Source organism: Apodemus sylvaticus, chromosome 3 (genome assembly GCF_947179515.1).
Source record: "Apodemus sylvaticus chromosome 3, mApoSyl1.1, whole genome shotgun sequence".
Classification (NCBI taxonomy): Eukaryota; Metazoa; Chordata; class Mammalia; order Rodentia; family Muridae; genus Apodemus; species Apodemus sylvaticus.
The window spans coordinates 25,425,466-25,442,905 of record NC_067474.1 but is presented as its reverse complement, the minus strand read 5'-3'; positions in this window follow the sequence as shown (position 1 = coordinate 25,442,905).

Here is a 17,440-nt window from a genome sequence, read left to right as displayed (position 1 = left end):
TTTACAATATAAAAAACTATAGTTTAAAAAGTGTCTAGTACTTAAAACAGAGACTTCGTACATGGTCAGATACATGCAAATCTATTTTCCACAAGACATGAATTATTTTAAGCTTGTTTTCTCATCACTTGCTTAATCTTTCAAACTCCAAGTTCAAACCACTTCTTGAAAAAGAATTATTGACATTTAGTGTGTTATGTACATGTGTGCATCCATGTGTGCATGCATGTGTCTATGTATGTATGTATGTATGTATGTATGTATTACATGTGTACCACATCTTGCATGGAAATGACAGAGGACAACTTTCAGGAATTGGTTCTCTTTCTTCACCGTATGGATTCCAGAGACGGAACCTAAGTCATCCGGCTGGGTGGCAGGCACATCTGGCTACTGAGCCAGCTCACTGGCCTGAGCCAAAGTTCTTGTCCTGACCTTAAAACAGCTCTAATAAGGTTAATCTACAAATACATTCCACAATTGTTTCCTAACATGGTAAACAAATTCTAATAAGGTTAATCTACAAATATATTCCAGAATCATTTTCTAACATGGTAAACAAAAAGAGCACATACTCTGGGGATTTGTGAAGCTCTGAAGGGGTTATTGTTGGCTGCTCCTTTTTTCCAGTGGTCGCCTTTTCACATTTTCACACTTGTAAAACTTGGCCCCTCCCAGATGATTTATCTTAACTTTAGAAATCATCATGTTCAGGAAACAGAAAAGTCTGTTCCTACTCAGAGTCATGTGAAAGGGTCACCCTCCTTGCTGCATGGTTTTTCACACTGTCTACTTGAAAGGCTAGTTCATTTTTCATCTTGACTTCACATTTAAATAAACATGATTAAAATTCAAAATAACAACCTTGTTTTCTTAAAATTACATAATTAGTATTGAAGGAAAATATACACTACACAAAGTTATTGTCCGAGATAAATGGTTGGGGTTAGAGTGGCGTTTGTTTTCTGCTCTTCTATAAAGAATGACAAAGAGAAATCTTCAAAATAACCTTAATTAATGTTTCCTTTGGTGATGCCTCACTCCCCTGTTGACTTTCCAACAATCCCTCTCAGCAAGAGAAGCTTCCTTAGGGTCTACTGATTTTAATAAACAGGATTTCCAAACCCACAATAAATCACTTGATGAGTTTTACGAGTAGACTTTCATTATCAGTCTATTTATACTGTCTTAGTGTCCTATTGCTCTGAAGAGACACCATGACCAAGGCAATTCTTATAAAAGAACACATTTACTTGGGACTTTCTTAGAGTTTCTAAGATTCAGTGCATTCTCATCATGGTGGGGAGCACGGTGGCATGCAGTAGACATGATGCTGGAGAAGTAGTGAAGAGTTCTAGATTGGGATCTGCAGGCAGCAGGAAGAGAAAAGATACTGTGCCTGGCTTAGCCCTTGAATCTTTGGCCTTGAAACCTTGAAGCTCCTACCCTATTCCAGTCCCCAGCCCCCATGACATACTTCCTCCAAAAGGGTCACATCTACTCCAAAAAGGCCTCTTACTACACTCAAATAGTGTCACTTCTTGGTAACCAAGCATTCAAATCTATGAGCCTATGAGGACATTTTTACTCAAACCACCACATATCCTATATGGGATTCACGGTATTGATAAAACCATCTGACTTTCTTTACAATAATGTTAGATATCACACTCCTTACATCAGGGCCAATTCTAGTAGAATCAAAAACATAAATAGGAAAAAGAAATTACAAATAGCAGCAGTGGTAATGGTGAGTATCTGAAATTGCAGCACCTGGGGTAGAGACAGGTTGTTGTTGTTTGTTTGTTTGTTTGTTTTGTTTTTTTGAGACAGGGTTTCTCTGTGTAGCCCTGGCTGTCCAGGAACTCACTCTGTAGTCTAGGCTGGCCTTGAACTCAGAAATCTGCCTGCCTCTGCCTCCCAAGTGATGGGATTATAGGCATGCACCACCACCACCCTGCCGGTAGAGACAGGCTATCATCATTAGCCACGTAGTAAATTCAAGTCAACCTTGTTTCAAAACAACAAAAAAGACGAAGAAAAAGAGGAGGAGAACATTGAGGGGAAGGGAGAAATTATAAAAATATAGAGGGCTCCTATTTATAATAAATTGTAGATTAGGAAGCTCAACCAACATCCTGCTGAGAGCAAAGTAAAGTGTTTAAGCACATACCGTAGGAACAAATTATCCTATGCCTTAGTACTTACTGATGGGAAATTATAATGTGTATTCACACAAGGACTATTCCACAAATGTTCACAGCAACTATATTTGTACAAGCCCCAAATGGGAAACAATGCAAGTGCCGACCAGCAGGTGAATGGTCAGATAAACTGTGCATGCATCTATTCCACAAAATACTACTACACAGCGGAAAGGGTTGGATTGTGCAGCAACACAGATTAATTTGTAGATAACTTACTCTGAGTAAAAGAAGCTAGGCAAAAAGGAGCAAATAGTGTATATGTTTGTTTACAGAAATTCTTAGAAAAGATAAACAAATCAGTTGTTACCTAAGGATGGGAATTAGGATGAAACATATATTAGAAAACCAAAAGTCACAGTGTAGAGAAATGTTAGCCCATCAACATGGCTGTTCTGGCAAGAGGTCAGATCCAAAGACCTCCTAAGTCCGTGTGGCCTGGCTGAAATACAGACACACTGTTAGCACACACCTTTAATCCCACACAAGGTAGGTCTGGTTAGTTTGTAGAAGGAAGCAGTCATGTTTGAAAGTGATGCCTAGTTGGAGGCAATTCAGTGAGTAGAGTCAGGCAGCTCTGTCCAGTCAGTTCACTGCGGTGGAGTTGAGTCAGTCAGTTGAAGTCAGCACAGGAGGCGGTGCAGTGGAGTTCAATTCAGTTTCATTGAGTTTGTGTAGCAGAAGCACATGTGGAGAATAAGGAGCCAGAAGATTATAACAAATTGCCAGAGTTAGTCTAAGGCCAAGCAGAGCAATTCAGTGAGGAGCTGACAGAAGTCAGTTTGAACCAGTTATCTTGGAGAGAAGTTTGACGCAGAACACCTGAGCTGAACCAGCCAGCCAGTGTTCAAATAAAACTAGAACTGTGAGCTTATTCAGGAGCAAGCCACCAAGACATCATTTACAGCAGGAAAATAAAAGGTGCATTTACACCACAGGGATGAATTTGTGGAGTGATGAATATATTAATTCTATCAATTATTTATGGTTAAATATATGTGTCAAAACTCACATTCTGACAATATGTTAGACACTAGAGAAAACTATGAAGAATGACACAGACATGATCCAGGACGAAGCCAGGAGGTACACAGGAACATGGTGCCCTTTCTCCATTGGGAAAGCCCTTAAATGTTTATCTTAAAAGGAAGGAGTGCTTAGATCAGCCACATGGCTCAGTAGGTAAAGGTGCCTACCAGAAGTCTGAAGGCCCAAGTTCAATGCCTGGCCCCACATGATGGAAGGACAGAAGTGACTCTCACAAGCTGTCTCCTGACCTCCACACAATCACTGTGGCACAAATGCACGTGGACACACACACACACACACACACACAGGAACATGCACATACAAAATAAATGTTTAGAAAAAAGTACTGAAAACGAGTGGGCTGAGATATCCAACTTAAAAATTTTTAAAGAAAAAGAATGAAAAAATAAAAATCATAGAAATCAACGGACCAGAAAATAACAAATAACCAACAAAACTAAGTGTTGATTGGAAACGGGAGGAAAAAAAGCCAAGAGAAACAGAATCTGGGAATTATTATCCTGAGATAAATAGAAATGACTTGAAAGAAGATAATAGAGAAAAAATTCTGAAACCAATTTTTTTTTATAATACAAAAAATGAAACCCTTAAGGAAAAACTGAATTTAAATTTCCTGTGCATCCTGATTTAGCACACTTGCAGCCTGGTCCTCGTGTGGGCCCTGAACAACTGGAGCGGGGGCTGTGGTCTCAATCAACCAGAGGGGGGGGGCTATCCTAAAAGCCCGTCTTGGATATGTTCCTCTAGCTGAACTGCCTTGTCTGGACTCAGTGGGAAAGGATGTGTCTAGCCTCATGGGGTCTCCATGTGTGTGGAGAGGAATGCCCAGAGGGGTCCCCACCTGCTCAGAAGAGAAGGGGAGGGGGAGCGGCTGTGGAAGGGGTAAGTAAAAGGGCTGTAAAGTGAATAAGTAAAAATAATAACAAATTTTTTAAAAATTTAAATTTCTGTGCATCACTCTCACACTACAACACTAACATGCAGGAGAAAGATATACGCACTGGTGCATTAGTGCCATGCCAGACATGGGGGCAACCACCTGCTTTCTGGTTAGATAAGAGCCTGCTCCGCAGGAGGGAGCTCATACATGCAACTGTAAAGCTTATCAGACTCCTGTGACTGGAAGACGTAGGCCCTCGTGAGGAGCCTAATATTAATTGTTTTGCTAAATGGTCAAGCTGTCAAACTGCATCCTCAGTGTTGATGTTTAAATCCCTAGATTGCCTTCGGTGTTTGTTAGAGAAGGCTCTTTTAGCAGTGGGCGACGGGTAGTGCAGACTCTCTATATAAATAGCTGAGTGTCCCGCTGTGGATGTATCACATATTAACATCCAGCAGCCAAGGCTCGGGGAACTTTGCAGAAGAGGAGGTGGAAAGAGTGTAAGGACCAGACGGTGGGAGGAGCTGTGAGAGGATGATTTTGCAAAGACATGGCTGCGGCCTGGAACTGAGGTTACTTGCGGAGGACCTGCACGTGATCAAGCACGTGATCAAGCCAGTCAAGCTTTCAGTACCGGGAGGAGGAGGGAGGACGCCAGAGAGGCAGGCCTGCAGTCAGGAGCACAGTCTGCTCTCGCAGAGGATCTGAGTTCAGTTCCCAGCACCCACACACATCCTGGTTCACAGCAGCTACCTGTAGCTCTAGTTACAAAAGATCCAGTTGCCTCTTCTGGCCTCTGTGGGCACCAGGCATGCAAGCGGTGCACAGACAAATATGCAAGCAAAATACCTACATACATAAAATAAAAATTTTAATTAAAAATGAATAAAAGCCGGGCGGTGGTGGCGCATGCCTGTAATCCCAGCATTCTGGGAGGCAGAGGCAGACAGATTTCTGAGTTCAAGGCCAGCCTGGTCTACAGAGTGAGTTCCAGGACAGCCAGGGCTATACAGAGAAACCCTGTCTCTAAAAAACCAAAAAAAAAAAAAAAAAAAAAAAAAAAAAAAAAAAAAAAAAAGAATAAAAATTCTAGCATGAGTCAGAAAGGGCCTAGAGGCCCCATCCCATCAGAGAAGTAACTGATGGCTACAGGGAAAGAGAGCCCCTCTTCTTTGGGGACGTAGCCAGTAATAGGTGTCAGGCTGCAGTGGAAGACTGCATACCTGTCTGCACATGGACAGCATGAACTGAACTTGGGGGATATTAATTGCACAAAATTGAAAGGAAAAAAAAGAAGAGGAAGGGAGGAAGATGAGGAGCACTAGAAAGAACTGAAGGGACAGAGTGCTGAATCGTAGAACGAGAAAACCTACTCCCACAAGGTTGACCTCCAAATACATGCCATGGCATACGTGTGAGCACATTCACACATGCACACACACAAGTGTATGCACACATGCATATGTATGCATATGCATGCACACATGCACATACATGCACACACACATGCACATACACGCACACACACATACACGCGCACACATGCACACACACACAGACACACAGACACTCTTCAGCATGAATGGGGGTCTTCAGGAGGGTAATACTTTCTGAAGAAGGGTCCAGGGGATATTTCCAAATGTCTGTTACATTTTATTTCTTAATGAATAAAAGTCGTGAAGCAAGGACTATACAATGCTCTGTTTTAGAATGTAGTAGGTGTGCGGCGTGGAGGGAAGACTCTCCTGGCCTTTGATCCTGACTTAGAAATAAACTGGCCTTACGACAGAACAACGGGAGAAAAGTGTAAAGGCGTTGAACATAGCTCTACTCAGGGCAGAGGCCCTCGTGAGGCTGTGAGGACTCACCAGCTGGTCAGACACGCGCACAGCTGTGCCGAGGAACAAAAGGTAAGTAATAAACATCACGAGGCAGAGGCAGACTGGGCGGCACTGGGGCTGGCCGGTGGCTGTCCTAAGTAGAAAGAGAGAGGGGAGTTAATGAGGTCTGTTTGTCCTTGTTGCTTGTCTCTGCGTTCTGTCCTTGCTGACAAGAGGGCTGTGTTCTATCCCAGGCAAAGAGGCCCCACCTGTGCTCCCAGCCCCTGTGAGGACGAGGTCAGCCTGCCGGACAGACCAAGTTCCAGGTGACCCAGGCCTACCACGCCTCCCTGCCCTCGCCTCCACCCACAGAGGACAACACCCTTCCTCTGCCGTCAGGGGGAGGTCTTCCACAAGGGAGTTTTAACAACACTTTTAAGAACCTGAGCGAAGGTTAAAGTGACCCTGTCACACTTGTTTCTCATGCGCCTTTAACTCAGACGCTCGATGTGCCATCGTGACATAGTAGGGAAACAGACAGTGGTCTAATGACGATGCCGTTGATAAATGAGGATGTGTGAACAAACTCACACAGCCGAGACGTGTAGACAGGCACAGCGGAGGGCCGTGGGTCGCCCTGATAGAAGAGCGCACAGGCCTGCTTAAGTCAGCTGCAACTTAAACACGATTTACTCCTATTTATAGACATTTCCCCAGCTTAGGAGTCCTTAAAGGTCTCCACGCAGGCATCAGCTGGCGAGTTCTGCCTCTGTGGGGCTCAGATCCTCATTGTCAGTGGCCGTGGAGCAGCATTCAAGGAGGAGCCTGAGTGTGGCAGAAAGGAGAGTGCTGGATTCCGAGCTCGTGGACCGAGGGCCGCTCCAAGGGAGGCCTGGAAAGTCTTCCTGAGAGGGCTGGAGCCAATCAGATCTTCAGAACACTCAGCCACACTCGGGGGAGACAAATATAGCTTTGAGCCCTGCAGAGGACCCCACCCTTATCTGAATTTGAATTTCAAACGGTTTGGCAACAGCCAGCCAGGACTCGCTGTGTTTCCAGGTTTCTACGGATATTATCTGTGTTACACAGGACACCCCGAGTATCAGTTAGGATTTCACGTTTTATTCACTGGAGGCAAAATACAACATCACCTAACTTGTACAGCAAATCCGAGAACACATTACCTCATCAGCACTTAAAGCGGAGCAGAAGTTGTGAGTTGTTGTGAGTGGTATCTCATGGGTATGTCCGGTTAACAGGCCTATTCGCCAAAGGAAATAAATTGACAAATAAGACTCCATGAAAAGTTCTGAAATGTGTGTGTAGAAAGGCAACTTCACCGGAGTAAAAGGCAGGCCACGGAATGAAAGGAAACTTTTGGAAATCGTATGATCCGATGAAGGATTAGTGTCCAGAATGTAGAGGGGACTAAAGCAACACAAAATACACAGTAAGGAAGACCACATCCAGCCGTGGCCGTGGGCCTCCATTCCACAGCAAAAGACTGGAGTCAAGACTGAGGCCAAAGTAAGGAGATACCGACTGAAATGCACAGGGCAGGCATACGTGCAGCAAGGCACTGTATGTCTGCAACACGCTACAGCAAAAGGATTTTTTTTGTTTTTTTCCCCCTCAATGGCATGTTTTTCTCCTTTTTTGTTGTTCTTTTGTTTTCTTTGGGGGGGGGGGCGCAAGGGCAGAAGGCAGATTCGAAGGAATAGGGGGAAATGAGTGGAAATAGTGTGCATGAAGTAAAATTCACAATCAATAAAAAATAAAAAGCTGTTTGCCAAACAGTTAAAACATTAAAAAGGTATAAAAAAAAAAGTTAAAATCTAGGTGCCTTTAAGCTCAGGACTTGGGAGGCAGAAGCAGGTGGGATCTCCAGGTTCAAGGCCAGCCTGGTCTACAGAGTGAGTTCAGGACACAGAGTGAGTTATAGGACAGCCAGGGCTATACAGAGAAACCCTGTTTTGAAACACACACACACACACACACACACACACACACACACACACACACACACGAGCGAAATGTCTAGGGCTGGAGAGCTGGCTTAGGTTTAAGTCCACATGCTGCTTTTATAGAAGACCCAGGTTTAGTTCCAAGCACCTACATGAGAGCTCACAGCTATCTGTAACTCCAGTTCCAGGGGATCAAACACATTCTTCTGGTCTTCAGGGGCGCCAGGGACACATGAGGTGCCTTACATACATTCACAAAACACTCATATACATAAAATCAATATCTATAGGATAATTTAAACAGTCCTTAAGAGCAGACAAATCAAAAATAATTTTTAAAAATGCCTTTCAGCTTTGCTGTGTCAGGACATGCCTGGTCTTATAGCTTGTTATGCCATGTTTAGTTGATGTCCACTGGGAGATGTGCTCTTTTCAGAGGGAAGGGGTGATATCTAGCCGGCAGAGGGAGAGGCGTAGGGTAGGGAAAGGAGGGGAAACTGCACTTGGGATGTAAAATATGAGAGAAGAACAAAAAAAGAAAGGAGAAAAATGTAGAAATAATCATGTGAGTACTTGGTGCCATTGCCCAACAGTGGAGAAAGAATAGATTCTGTGTTGATACAACTGGGGGATCATTTCCTAAAACATTAATTCCCCACTCATTCCTCACACCAAAACCACAGACAACAGAACATGAAGAAATTAAAATAGGCATCTTTTAATCTAGATATTTCACAACAACAAATCTAGAATACCCCCAGTGTTATATGACAAAGAGTGAATGGATAGTAAGACTCAAAGATCTCTTGAAATTTACTATCTGTTTAATTTTTCCATGCATCTAATGTGTGGAGCCCCTGCAGTGTTCTCCACTGCACAGGACTGTTTAAAGGCTCAACACGTCCTGGGCCACCAATCAGGTTTCTCTTGACAGCAGAGCCTTCTGCAGTTGGCTTACACAGTGAGCCCTCCTCTGGAATCAGAACCTGACTCCATGTAGACAAACCTGCAAGACTCGTTCAAGAATGCAAATTGGTATAACCACTCTGGAAATCAGTCTGGCGGTTTCTCAGAAAACTGGGCATGTCACTTCCGGAGGACCCTGTTATACCACTCCTGGGCATATACCCAGAGGATTCCCCAGCATGTAATAAGGATACATGCTCCACTATGCTCATAGCAGCCCTATTTATAATAGCCAGAACCTGGAAAGGACCCAGGTATCCCTCAACGGAGGAATGGATACAAAAAAAATGTGGTATATCTACACAATGGAGTACTATTCAGCCATTAGAAACAATGAATTCATGAAATTCTTAGATAAATGGATGGAGCTGGAGAACATCATACTAAATGAGGTAACACAGTCTCAAAAGATCAATCATGGTATGCACTCACTCATAAGTGGATATTAGCCTAGAAACTTGAAATACCCAAGACATAATCTACACATCAAATGAGGTACAAGAGGAACGGAGGAGTGGCCCCTGGTTCTGGAAACTCTCAGTGCAGCAGTGTAGGGGATTACCAGAACAGGGAGGTGGGAAGGGGTGGATGGGGGAACATGGGGAGGGAAGAGGGCTTATGGGACTTTCGGGGAGTGGGGAGCCAGGAAAGGGGAAATCATTTGAAATGTAAATAAAGAATATAGCGAATAAAAAAGAAAAGAAAAAAGAAAAACAAAACAAAAGAAAAAAAGAAAAACGAAAAAAAAAGGAAGACAGAAAACAATAGCAGGGTGAAGGCTTCATTGCCTGACCATCTGGATGCCCTCAACAACGCCGCCATGAGGCAGTTCCTGCTGCTACCTGAAGGGGGCAGCAGCAGACACGGCCTCTGTCAAACAAGCCTCCTCATGGGCATGTCCTCAAGCATAAGTAGTGTAAATAAAACATGCATTTTGGGTTTTACTACTTATGGAATAAAACATCATCTGTTTGTTTTATGTTCTGTGCTATTTGACAATTGGAAATCCTTTAATAATTTTTACATAGGAAAACAGAAAACTGTATTACTGGAACTCTCCTGAAACTATCGCAATCAAGTAGCAAACTACTTGTCTTTATAAATGCTTGTTAAAACTATGTTGATCTTACAGGAAAATCAGAAATTGGTGATTAAGGTGTTACTGATTCAACATCACTTATATCACATTTTTAAAAGGGTTGCTCAATTTTTTCATAATATTTTGTATTATTTGGAAATTTCATATCATGAACCCCAAGCACACCTTCTTCCCGGTCCTCCCAGGTTGGCCTCCCATCCACCCGTGAGACCTCTCCCAACTCCCTGCAAGAAGAAGGGGGACGTGCTGGCTAGTTTTGTGTGTCAACTTGACACAGGCTGGAGTTATCACAGAGAAAGGAGCTTCAGTTTGGAAGTGCCTCCATGAGATCCAGCTGTGGGGCATTTTCTCAATTAGTGATCAAGGAGGGAGGGCCCCTTGTGGATGGTACCATCCCTGGGCTGGTGCTCTTGGGTTTTATAAGAAAGCAAGCTGAGCAAGCCAGGGGAAGCAAGCCAGTAAGGAACATCCCTCCATGGCCTCTGCATCAGCTCCTGCTTCCTGGCCTGCTTGAGTTTCAGTCCTGACTTCCTTTGGTGATGAACTGCAATGTGGAAGTGTAAGCTCAATAAACCCTTTCCTCCCCAACTTGCTTCGTGGTCATGATGTCTGTGCAGGAATAGAACCCCTGACTAAGACAGTGGGAACCAGGTCAATATGTGTTGACCATATATACATGCTCACTGGAGTGTGGTCAAATTCCCAGTGGCCAGTCCCTTAAGAAAACTGAGTCTTGGGCTGTAGAGATGGCTCAGCAGTTAAGAGCACTGACTGCTCTTCTGAAAGTCCTGAGTTCAAATCCCAGCAACCACATGGTGGCTCACAACCATCCGTAATGAGATCTTACATATAATAAATAAATTTAAAAAAAGAAAAGAAAACTGAGTCCTTCCCCACCCTAATCCCTCCCAGAAGGCTTCAACTACAAAGAGATTCACTTCAGTATCCATATTACAATTTCAAGGGTTCTCTTTAGTAGATTTCTCTCCAGGCTGTTACTATTTGTGGAGAAGTGGTGGGGGTAAAGGTTGTCACAGGAGGCTTCTATGCCCCCCTTCCTCAACTATGAGTCTGCCATCATCAATACCATGGCAAAAGTAGCTTCCTTGCCCTTTACGACCATCAGGAGCCCGGATCATGGACTTAGTCATGGTTTCTGGATAGAGCAGACCACAGACATCCACATGGTCTCTAGCATTAGCACATGCTGGACTTCAGCATGTTCTCCAGTGACAGTACAGACCACAGACATCAATATTGCCTTCTGCTGCAGTAGGAAGGCAGACCAGATGTGGTCATGAGGGGCAGCACAGGCCAGGACATCTCTATGGCCTCAGGTGGCAGAGCAGGCCACTCACATCAATATAGCCCTCAGTGGCAGCATGGCCCACAGACACTGTGATGGTTTATATGCTTGGCCCAGGGAGTGGCATTATTAGGAGGTATGGCCTTCTTGGAGTAGGTGTGTCACTGTGGATGAACTTTTAAGATCCTCAGGGTACCTGGAAGTCAATCTTCTCCTGTCTGCCTTTGGATAAAGATGTAGAACTCTCAGCTCCTGCTGTGCCATGCCTGCCTGGGCACTGCCAGGCTCCCACTTTGATGATAATGGACTAAACCTCTGAACCTGTAAACCAGCCCCAGTTAAATGTTGTTCTTATAGAAGTTGCCTTAGTCATGGTGTCTGTTCTCAGTAGTAAAACTCTAAGACAGAAGTTGGTACCAGGAGTGGGGTATTTCTGTGATAGACCTGACAATGCTTTGGTTGGAAAAATGTGGATTATGGAAAGCAATGGGATGCTTTAAGTGAGACTTACTGGGCCATCCTAGTGGGAATTTTGAAAGAGTTTGTTGCTGAGAGTTCTACATTTTCATCCAAAGGCAGACAGGAGAAGATTGCCTTCCAAGAAGCTACAACAAGAGTCTTAAAGCCCACAGTAACACACCTTCTCCAACAAGGCCACACCTCCTAATAGTGCCACTCCCTGGGCCAAGCACATACAAACCATCACAGACATCAGCATGGCCTCAGGAGGTAGGCCGGATCAAGACCTCTGTGTAACATTCGGCGGTACCGTGGGCCGGGGGCATCAACATGGCTCCAAGCTGCTGTAAGATCATAGACATCCACATGAACCTCAGGCTTCAGCGTGGTCTGAAGCAGTGGACCATGGATTCCAAAGTGGCCTCCAGGGGGCAGCACAGACCATGGAGGTCTTTCAAGCAGGTTCCATCCAGAAAATGATCTGTTCTTTATCTTGGACATCCTGCTGTTGCTCAGAACCATGGCAGCTGTGCAGCGGGAGGCACGCTCGGGCGGGGGGTGGGGGAGAGGCTGAGTCGAGTGCAAGACCCTACCTGGCAACGACATGTTCCCCGTCCACCGCAGGCCTCTCCCACTGCAGTCACCACCATAGCATCTCTACTTCTGCACCCTCTCCACCGCTCACTCACCGCTCCATTGCTCTCTTCCATCTCTGCGTGGAATATTTGTTCATCATTGTGACACTGGAAACTGTCACATAGCACAGACACACACATACACATTAGCCCACTGCAAATATTCATTGCAGGGAGTCACTGGTTCAAGGCTTCTGGGTTCTGAAGCACCAGACATACTGGACCCTTACCAGCCCGTGTTGGAGATCGTGCCTGGTCATGGTGGTCCTGCAGCTCTGGTTCTGTGGGACTGGCCCTTTCATGTATTCCAGCGGCTCTCGGATGGTGTAGATGATGGGGTAGACTGACCCACAGCACTGGATCTGGGCCCAGATGGTAGCTGGGTTGGTCAGCTGGCAGTAGGGCTGGGCTCCCGACTGCGGCCCGGTGGGGCCCAACTCACTTTTTACTTAATTAAATAATTTACTGTTCATGACCCTTCTTCGCCCACACAAGGAATATAAAGCCCTGGCGATATAAAATGTTAGAAGAAAGAACACCCGTCAGGCATATGAATAACTGAAATAGGTTATAGCTTTTGTAGCTATCTTAAGGGAAGCAGGAAGACTGCGCCAAGACCTCCCCGCAACTGTGAGCTGTTGCTGCCCCCTGCAGGCCATCCCCATAAAACAGCATTGTATATACAAATAGTTCTTGCCAGGCTAGGAAGGATACTTAAAGTTACAGACAATAAATTAACAAACATTTTATATGGTTAATTCATTATTTTTATACTTTATTTTCACATTTTTGTTACATTTATTTCCATAGCGTTAGGGGGCATGACCACCTGAGGAGATCAGAGAACAATTTGTGGGAGTCTTCTCTCCGACTATGTGGGTCCCCAGTAGTCAAACTCAGAGCCTGGGACCTAACAGTAAACGCTCCTACCCACCAAGACATCCCACTGACCCAACATTGCTTTCATAAACCTCCAAATCCTTGGGGATTTGCTTTGTTTTGAGATTTTTCTCTCAGTAAATATATCTTGTTATATATCCTTCTGTCATAAACAGTAGAGGCTCACAGCCCTTCATACTAATAACTGCTAAAGACGGTCCTTAAATTTTCGTTTAACTTATGAATCAAATATAGAAATTCTGAAACCACAGTGACTTATGATTGAATTCAGATTCTTTCATGAAAATCATTGCTCCTGGAAAGTATTTGAGGACTCACTTTTCTCCCCTGCAAAATGGAGAAAATAATAATAAAGATAATATCTAAGTTTTGAGATTGTCATGAACAAAATAAAATAAGGCATATAGATTCAGTGTCAGACACGTAGCTGGGAATCCACAAATAATTTATTATTTCTAATTTATTATTATTATTATTTTATTAAAAGAGAGTATGCATTTTAAGTGACTTCCACACAATCTACGGGAAGGTTGACTAGAACATCCAGACCTGCTGACTGTAGGCCAAATGTCAGACTGTCAAAAGGATGTTGACTTGCTCTTCATGTAATTAATATAAAGGTTCAGGGTTCCTTAAGACAATAACATAATTCCCACAAATAGCTTCCTGTATAAGTCCTTTATAAGCCCAGAACATCATAGATTAAGGTTACTGACAGTCCTCCAACATCTAACGACTTCGTTACATTAGAAGCTTTTTGTTTGTTAATGTATTTTTAAAGATTTCTATATTGCTCACATGTGCCTTTGCACCACACAGACGTGTGCCTGGTGCCTGAGGTCAGAGGAGGGCACAAGATTCCTGGAACTGGAGGAGGTGTGGTTGTGAACTACTATGTGGGTGCTGGGCTAGACACCTAGGGCCCTGTAAGAACAAGTCTTCTTAACTGCTGAGCTAGCTCTACAGCCAGATTTTATATCTTCAGATGGGGTCCTATACCATAGCAGAGTTGGCCTTAAACTCATGGCAATCCTCCTGCCTCCACCCACCTTGTGCTGGGGCTGCAGGCATCAGCCACTATACCTATTTGACAAAACTGATTTTTCATTACACTGTGCCCCATAAAAGGCAAGCACATTCCATTTCTCCCTCCACTCTGAAACCTCCTTTTTAAATGCTTTAGATAAATATTTAGATAAATATCTAAACCATATCTATTACTTGTTTCTATCAGGAGATGCCATTATGTCACTGGCGGAGCAGAACCAGATGCCTCATTCCGCAGGAGACACCGTTGCCTGCAGCCAAAGCCACTGTCTCCTGGCCTCCAGTGACGATGCTTCTGTGGAAGTTGAGATGCTGCAGATTCCCATCTGGTGTCATTGCTAGAAATGTGTGGGTTCAAGAGCTAGGGAAAGCCCAGAGGTGCCAAAGGTCAGGAATCACACAAGCATTTTTGTTTGTTTTGTTTTGTTTTTTCACCTTGCCTAAAGAACACATTTTATTTATTTTTTATCCAATTTTAACTTTTTGTATTTATTGAAAAGGGAAGTAAAAACACTATGATAAAATTAAAGATTTATGTGAAAAATATTTCAGATAAACATGTTAAAATTGACAATTTTAATGGAAAATTAAAAAGTAAAGTGGTTGACATGTAAAGCATTGTTAAATTAATTAAAATATGGGTTAGAAACATTTTATGATAGAATTAAAGATTTACATGGAAAATGCTTCTGATTAAATTGTAGAAAAATGTAGAAAAACATATTAGAATTGAATATTATCATGGAAAATTTTATATAGATATAATAATGGCAGGCATAAAAGTATTCCTAAGTTGATTGAAAGTGAAATTATAAACATTTTCTGATAAACTTGAACATTTACATGGCAAATATTTCTGATAAAATTGAAGGAATATATAGAAACATGTTAAAATTAAAGATTATCATGGAAATTATACAGATAAAATCATAGGCATAAAAATAATTCTAAGTTGATTGAAGGTGGAATTATAAACATTTTCAGATAAAACTGAAGATTTACATGGAAAATATTTCTGATAAAATTCAAGAAATATATAGACATACACATTAAAATTGATTATTTCATGGAAAATTTTACATATAAAATGGTAGATATAAAAACTTTCTAAATTAATTTAAGGTGGAATTAGAAACATTTATGATAAAATCAAAGATTTACATTGAAAACATTTCTGATAAAATAGAGGAAGTATATAGAAAGACATTAAAATTGATGATTATCATGAAAAATAATGCAGATAAAACGGTAGACATAAAAACATTACTAAATTAATTAAAGGGGGAATTACAAACATTTTCTGATAAAATTGAAGACTTACATGAGTAATATTTCGTTAGTCTATGTCTTTTTATTGGGGAGTTGAGTCCATTGTTGTAAAGAGATATTAAGGAATAGTGATTGTTGCTTCCTGTTATTTTTGATGTTATTTTTATGTTTGTGTGGGTATCTTCTTTTAGGTTTGTTGGAAGATTACTTTCTTGCTTTTTCCAGGGTGTAGTTTCCCTCCTTGTGTTGGCATTTTCTATCAATTATCCTTTGTAGGGCTGGATTTGTGGACAGATATTGTGTACATTTAGTTTTGTCATGGAATATATTGGTTTCTCCATCTATGATGATTGAGAGTTTTGCTGACTATAGTAGCCTGGCCTGGCTTTTGTGTTCTCTTAGGGTCTGTATGAGGTCTGCCCAGGATCTTCTAGCTTTCATCATCTCTGGTGAGAAGTCTGGTGTGATTCTGATAGGTCTGCCTTTATAAGTTACTTGCTCTTTTTTCCTTACTGCTTTTAATATTCTTTCTTGTTTAGTGAATTTGGTGTTTTGATTATTATGTGCCAGGAGGACTTTCTGGTCTGGTCCAGTCTGTTTGGAGTTCTGAAGGCTTCTTGTATGTTCATGGGCATCTCTTTCTCTAGGTTAGGGAAGTTTTCTTCTACAATTTTGTTGAAGATATTTACTGGGCCTTTAAGATGTAAATCCTCGTTCTCATCTATACCTATAATCCTTAGATTTGGTCTTCTCATTGTGTCCTGAAGTTCCTGGATGTTTTGGGTTACCAGCTTTATACATTTTCTTTGACTGTTGAGTCAATGTTTTCTGTGGTATCTTCAGCACCTGAGATTCTTTCTTCTATCTCTTGTATTCTGTTGTTGATGCTTGAGTCTATGACTCCTGAATTCTTTCCAAGGTTTTCTATCTCCAGAGATGTCTCACTTTGTGATTTCTTTATTGTTTCTACTTCCACTTTTAGATCCTGGATGGTTTTGTTCAGTTCCTTCACTTGATTGTGTTTTTCTGTAATTCTTTAAGGGAGTTTTATGTTTCTTCTTTAAGGGCTTCTGCCTGTTGACCCATGATCTCCTGTATTTCTTTAAGGGATTTTTGTGTTTCCTCTTTAAGGGCTTTTACCGGTTGACTGATGTTCTCTTGTATTTCTTTAAGGGAGTTATTTAAGTCTTTCTTGAAGCCCTCTATCAGCATCATGAGATAAGATTTTAAATCCAACTCTTGCTTTTCTGATGTGTTGGGGTATCCAAGACTTGCTGTGGTGAGAGAACTGGGTTCTAATGTTACCATGTGGCCTTGGTATCTGTTGGTAGGGTTCTTGTGCTTGCCTTTCGCCATCTGGTTATCTCTGGTGCTAGTTGGTATTGTTGTCTCTGGCTGGAGTTTATTCCTCCTGTGGGCCAGTAAGCCTGTGTCCTTACTCCTCTGAGCTCAAAAGTGAAAGCACTGCTGGGAGATCTCTCTCTCTCTCTCTCTCTCTCTCTCTCTCTCTCTCTCTCTCTCTCTCTCTCTGTCTCTCTCCTGGCGGGCTGTGCACAGAAGGCTGTGGAGTTTCCAGGCTCCCTGGTGCAAATGGAGGAGGGAAGACCTCCATCCCAGCTGCTCCACTGATCTTGTGCCCTGTGTGCTCCAAGCTGGTCCCCTCCAGAGAGAAGGTGGAGATCTTACCTCTGTGCTCAGAAGTGAAAGTGCTGCTTACACATGCACCTTTTTAACATTTCCCTGGAACTGGGGAGATGGATCAGCAATTAAGAGCACTTGGCTGCTCTTCACAGGACCTGGGTTTCATTCCCAGCACCCACATGGAGGCTCACAACCATCTA